General features: G+C 37.5%; 1 non-coding gene across 1 annotated transcript; it reads left to right on the forward strand.

The window, feature by feature from the left end:
• Window positions 1–5,965: 5,965 nt before the first annotated feature.
• Window positions 5,966–6,072, forward strand: LOC118022621. The gene has a single exon (XR_004682536.1). It is a non-coding gene; the product is annotated as a U6 spliceosomal RNA (small nuclear RNA).
• The last annotated feature ends 471 nt before the right edge of the window (window positions 6,073–6,543 follow it).

Genomic DNA, 6,543 nt, shown 5'->3' on the forward strand with positions numbered 1-6,543 from the left:
TTTGTCCCCAGATGATTGTGGAAAAAGAAAGGAGATAGAGGCAGTGATGGGGAATAGCCAGATGCAGGCCCCAATGTGTTACAGAAGAGAAAAGAAATGAATATCTGGATCTTGTTATAAATGTGATTACCTGAATTCAGCCCAGTTGTACTGAATCACTCTGTGATTTTGAGCCTCATGCGCACTCGGGTTTGAAAATCACCGTTCTAGAGTCACAAAAATACTTCGAGACTATTAAAAAGGAAGGGAAAACATGAGTTAAACGAGGCAAGAAAAGAAAGCTCTACAACACTGATCTAGTTCAAATTTTAATAGGGAATGGCCCATAGAAAACTATACCTTGTATAGTTTGGCAGGATTATTTTGTATTTCATCTAAAGCGACTACCAGAGAGTGTTTTCGTATGGTTCTCCAAGCACAGTAAAGACTTTGCCTTCGATGCTATTTTGAACGATAGCTGCCGAATCCCTCCCAAGCAGCTCCTGCTTCAGAGGCAAGAATTAAAGTCAGAATCCTTCTCTAATGGGGATCTGTTCATTTTTACAATCAGCAACAACAACAATATGTTATTTTGTTTGTTTGATGTTTCAGAACTTAAATGCCAATTCTAAGAGAGAAGATGCCCAAACTTCACCGATTTTGCAGAAGCCAAACAAACTCTTTCATGACAGAACATAGCGTTATCCTTATAGAAAAATGCAAGGTAGCAAACTGTGTGTGGGGCACAGGGCCTCCCCACGGCTTTTGGGGCCAGATAGACTTGAGCTCTGGAGCACCCTAATGTGGTCTTAAAGGTTCTAAAAATATCAGTGTAACTCAATTAATTAGATTAGAGAGGACTTGGACCTCGGCATAATTTAACACTTTCTTGCCTCTCACGTCTGAGTATGTGCATCAAGACTAGTTCAAATATTGGGAAACTAAAATAGATTCTATTAAGTTGTTTAAAAAAACCCCAACAAACCCTTAACTGTTTCATGAGAAGCAAAGAAAAAGAGGCATTCTTAAAGCAAAGTATTGAAATACAGCTTCTGCAAAACTGTCTTTGGGCTTCGTAAGGTTAACCCTGGTGATTGCACTCTATCCCACCTAGCAATAACCTCAGTTCCTACATGTGCCCTGTGCTTGTCACCAAAGGTGCTGTAAAGACAAATAAGCCATGGCCCTCCAGGAATCCTTATATTAGTTTAATAGGAATATTGATAAGTTATGGAACTATTAAAGATACTCTTCTCAGTAACAGCAGATAGTAAAGTTGCAGGAATAAAATATATTGCTGGTCAGGCTAAAGCTACATTTAAAGCTTTATTTGTGGAAGAACTAAGGTCAAGTCTCAATATTGTAATTTAGATATCTCTTAGATGACGTGTCACAAAGTTGATTTATAGCTGTAGCTCATGATCAAGTCATCCAGTGATTCCTCTTGAGTGAACTAAATCTGACTGAAGAATAGACCCTAGACAGTGAGACTGCTTGTAAAAGAAATGAATGAATACTTTCCATTATAAACTTTTGACATCAGTGTTAACAGAATTCAGTAAGTACATGACCTGAAATATCTATAGATGACTTAACCACTTAAGCAACAACTTAATTCAGACTCTGGAAGTATTGCCCACCACCCACCTTTGCTCACAGGATTCAGGTAATATAGATTTGAAAAATCACTCTGAACAAAGTATGGAGCTAAATATTCATTAGACTACATCTCAGGGATATGGAGATCCTAGTTGTTCAAATGGCAACAAAACTAGCAAAGTTGTATTGTTATAGAAAATCTACTGCATTTGTAGCAGGGCCCTCTATTATGTACTAATAACATGGAAATTAATTCTCCTTGTAGTGTGTTAAAAAAAGAAAACACTGGGAATAGAGGATTAAACAAAATTAAAAATATTATTTTGCTGCAGATCTTTTGAGAGTCTTTATATGCCAATATCTCTTAATAGAGCAGGAGATAAGATATGCAGAATTTCCCAGATATATTTGACTATTGTATTAAGATTAAGTTTAACTAGGAGTGACTGAAAAAATCTAAAATATAAGTGTCTTAGTGTCTTAAACGAGACAAAACTTTATTTTTTTCTTAAGTAAAATTCCACAGATACAGAGTCTGGAGCAACTTTGACTCTTTAGGGTATCATGGCTCAATCTTCCATTGTTAAGACCACCTCATGGGTCCATGTGGCTGCTCCAGCTCCAACCAATACATCCACAATCCATCCAGCAGGAAGGAGGAAATGAAAAGAGGAGAATCCCCTAACCTATCAAGGATACTTCCTAGATGTTGTAAAGTGACTTTTGATTATATCCTATTGACAGGAACTTAGTTCTGTGACCTTATCTACTTGAAAAACAGGGTTAAAAATGTAGTCTTTATTCTGTGTAGCCACGTGCCTGGTTAAAAGTTCTATTTTTGTGGGAGAGGAGGAGAGGACCATGAACAATCTTTGCCACAACCATGAAACTATTTTATGGAGCATGTCACAAAATAAAGTTGTGAAAGTGTTGGTTTAAATTAATTACTTTTTAAAAAGATTTTATTTATTTATTTGAGTGAGAGAGTGCAAGAGAGAGAGCACGAGATGGGGAGGGGAGCGGGAGAGGGAGAAGCAGATTCCCTCTTGAGCAGGAAGCCTGAGACTAGACGTGAAGCTCCATCCCAGGATCCTGGGATCATAAGCTGAAGGCAGACGCTTAACTGACTGAGTGACCCAGGCACCCCTATTACTTTTGACAGTATTTTCTCAACTGCTAAGGATCTATGTCCAAGGGAATTCATTGGAAGAGTCTGAGAACTAGGAATGGCAAACTGATTTACTAAGTCATTCAATTCTTACAGGAACCAGAAGCATAAAAGGAAGAATTAATGCTATTTCATTTGAATCTAGCCACTGCAATAATTTATTTGAAAATTTAATGTTTCTTAACTGCCAAGAAGTCATCTCTTTGAGATGTAATTGTCAAAAAAGACAGAAACCTTATTTCCCAGTTTCTGTGGGAAAGTAGGAGTTTACTTGAGTGGGAACCTTGCTCCAAATTACAAAATGACCTCTTGTCATAAAGATATGACAAGTCTGTTTTCCTTTGGATAGAGCCAATTAACTAACATAGATGGTCACCCCAATTACCAGATTTAAATTTAGGGTGAACTCTGTGTGACAAATAGTACTGTCAAGTCTTCTTATTTAAGAACTGATTAGTGTTTATCCTGACAACTTTTATGGAATGAATTGTATCTGCCTGGCTATATAAAAAGATGTGATTTTTTCTGCTTTTGCAATCTTTTAGTGGATTGCTTGAGATGCGCATCACATTCTGGTTTAACGCTCATTCAATATAGAACTTTTTTCCCCCTTCTATTTTTGTGGAGAATTTCTCTTGGTTGGCAGGAGATTTTTTTAAATTTATAGTTCCCCAACATTGTCCTCAAGCTCATTTACACCATATTACTTAGCATATTCTCTATTGCAAGTAACAGACTGCTGTAATTTGACATTGACCTAGAGCCTAACAAGCCCTTTCTTAGTTGGTGTGGCTAAGGCGAACATTCACTTAAAGGAAAAAGATTTTCTTCAAGAGATTTAGTCGACATTCCATGCTTCCAAATTCTTGAGGGTTGAGCTCTGTGTTCACCACAGACTCAGTGAGATTCTTATTATGTCTTTTGTGACGACAAAACCAGCTGCATTGCTGGATACAGGCTGTGGACCACAAAGATAAGAAGCCCCCATTAGCCTTTAGAGTATTTGTTGCCTTGGGGGCCATAACACAATAAACTGGGTGGCTTAAAACAACAAAAGTTATTGCCTCACAGTTGTGGAGTCTAGAAGTCTGAAATCAGTGTCAACAGGCCTGCATTCCCTTTGAAACCTGTAAGGGAATCCTCCTTTGCCTCCTCCTAGCTTCTGGTGGTTTGTAGGCAATCTTTTGTGTTGCAGCTACATAAGTCCAATCTCTGCCTTTGTTGTCACGTGGCATTCTCTCTCAGTCTTCATGGCCATGTTCTCATAAGGACATTAGCCCCTATGGGAGTAGGGTTCCACTCAATTCAAGTATGACCTCATGTAATTAGTTAATAATTACATCTACAACTATCCTATTTCCAAATAAGGTCACATTCTGAGGAATTGAGGGTCAGGACTTTAACATATCTTATTTGGGGGGGGGACATAATGCACCCTGCAACACTTAGTAAGAGCCACCAAAACTTAAAGTTACCTTCCCCAACTCTGCCGAATGTCTCAATCTCCGTGTGTTAAGGATGCATGTGATAAAGTGCTCTCTGATATTTTACTCCTAATTTATGTTTCATATAATAAAGGGAAAAACTCTTCCTGTCCAAGTTCTGAAGTAATCAAAAAGTGACATAAAGGAGTTAGTTAGCATTTGGAGGTAAACTTTAAAATTTTTTTACCTGGTAAGTGCTGGGCTAGAGAACATGGCTTCTATTTATGTGCACGTGGGGGCTTCCTAACACTGGAGCCCAGGATTCAATGTACCCATCTGGGGCCAGGGCAGCCAGATCACAGAGACATCACTGATATATAGGGATGCACCTAAGTTTGACCTTAACCCTGGTTATTTTGACAGAAGGTACAAATGACAGATGCCTACTTTCAAATTATGGGCAGTCAAGATTGAACTTGTGGTAAAACTCTTCTTAGCAAATTCTGAAAAGATGGCAGTGGTGGAAGAGGTGTAGCTTTTAGATCTTCCCAAATTCCAGCAAAAAAAAAGACAGTGAAATGGAAAAAAAAGTAATGGACAGCATTTACAAGAAAACTAGGTGACAGGGTACTCCAGGAACCCCAAAATGCAAACCAGCAAGAGCCAAAAGACCAAGGCATTATCAGCATCTGTTTAGGAGAAAGCATAGAGAAGCCATGGGATGACTGACAACCTGACAGTAGGAGACCCAAAATGGCCCCTCATGGGGAGGCACAGTGGCCAGTGAGAGCAATAGCAGAAATGAGAGGGCTCTGTCCCTAGATTAGCAGGTGAGGCAAGCGGCCCTGCAGTAAGCCAGCTGATGGCTTAGCAGCATCACCTTCCCACCTTCCAAAGGGCTCATACTCAGGTAAAATAGGAGGGGCTAAATCAAAATTGACTGGGAAGGAACAACATAGATGAAGGAAAGTGGGGTTGACAAATAGAGCAAAAAAACAAAACCAGACACAGCTCAGAAAAATCACCTTAAAAAATTAAAAAGAAAATTCAACACTGCACAGGAACACAGGAGTTGTTAAACAGCCTTCTGATAATCAGAAAAACGAAATTCACATAAAAATAAGTAACAGAAATGTGTCAAGGCCAAAACCCATACAAAGGTATTATGTGTTTTCAATAAAAAGTCCTATTTGAGAATTTTTCACATCTTGTGAGGATGAGTTAAATTACAGTTTTTGCCACCTTAAAATTTTATGAGAAAAGGAAAAAGTGCAAAATCTTGATAAATTACTTTTAATTTTGATATAACAAAGAATGTAAAGAGAAAGGAAAATAGGATATATTGTAAAAAATATTTAAAACATTTTCATTTCACTAATCATCTTTCAATTTGTGACTGCTAAAATTATTATATTAATTTTTAAAATTATTTTCAGATATATTCTTGACACCTACTTTTTTCTCTTACGGCAGTATTTGGGTTTGGCTTTGATTTCAGCCAAATACTGATTTTAATTCCTGGCTTATTAGCATTTGGAAAAAATATGTATCAGTGCATCTCAATCCTGTAAGGTTTTTGGCCTGGATGACAAAAAGAGAACATGGATTCTCAGTGGGTTGCTTACTCCCAAAAGATGAATGAGAGAAAGAGTTGGGCTGTGCATCCTCAACCTCTCTTTCTAGACTCATCGATCAGATTAAGTCCTTATCAATTATTTATTGTTGTTTAAAATCCACCTGAAAACTTAGCGCTTTTAAAACAACAACAATTTTATATGTTCACAATACCATGGGCTGTGCCTGCTTCAGCAACACATAACTAAAATCGGAACAACACGGAGAAGATTAGCAGGGCCGCTGTGCAAGGACGACATACAAATCAGGAAGAAATAGAAAATCTTAATAGACTAATAATAAGTAAGGAGATTGCATTGGTAATCAAAAACCTCCCAACACAGGAAAGCCCAGGAGCAGATAGCTTCACTGATAAGTTCTACCAAATATTAAAAGAATAATTAACAACAATCCTTTTCAAACTCTTCCAAAATAATTGAACAGGAAGGAACACTTTCATTCATCTTCATTTTATGAGGCCAGCATTACCCTAACACCAAAATCCAGATAAGTATACTACAAACAACAACAACAAAAGCAACAGCAACAACAAAACCCTATAGAATGATATTCCTAATGAATATAAATGCAAAAACTCTCAAAAAAATATTAGTGACCTGAATTCAACAACACATTAAGTGTTTTATTCCTGGGATGCAAGAATGTTTCAACATACACAAATCAATAAATGTGACACAGTACATTAAATAGGATAAAAGATAAAAGCCATGTGATCATTTCGATAGATGCAGAAAAAGC

Source organism: Mirounga leonina, unplaced genomic scaffold (genome assembly GCF_011800145.1).
Source record: "Mirounga leonina isolate KUSES-001 unplaced genomic scaffold, KU_Mleo_1.0 Mir_176, whole genome shotgun sequence".
Classification (NCBI taxonomy): domain Eukaryota; kingdom Metazoa; phylum Chordata; class Mammalia; order Carnivora; family Phocidae; genus Mirounga; species Mirounga leonina.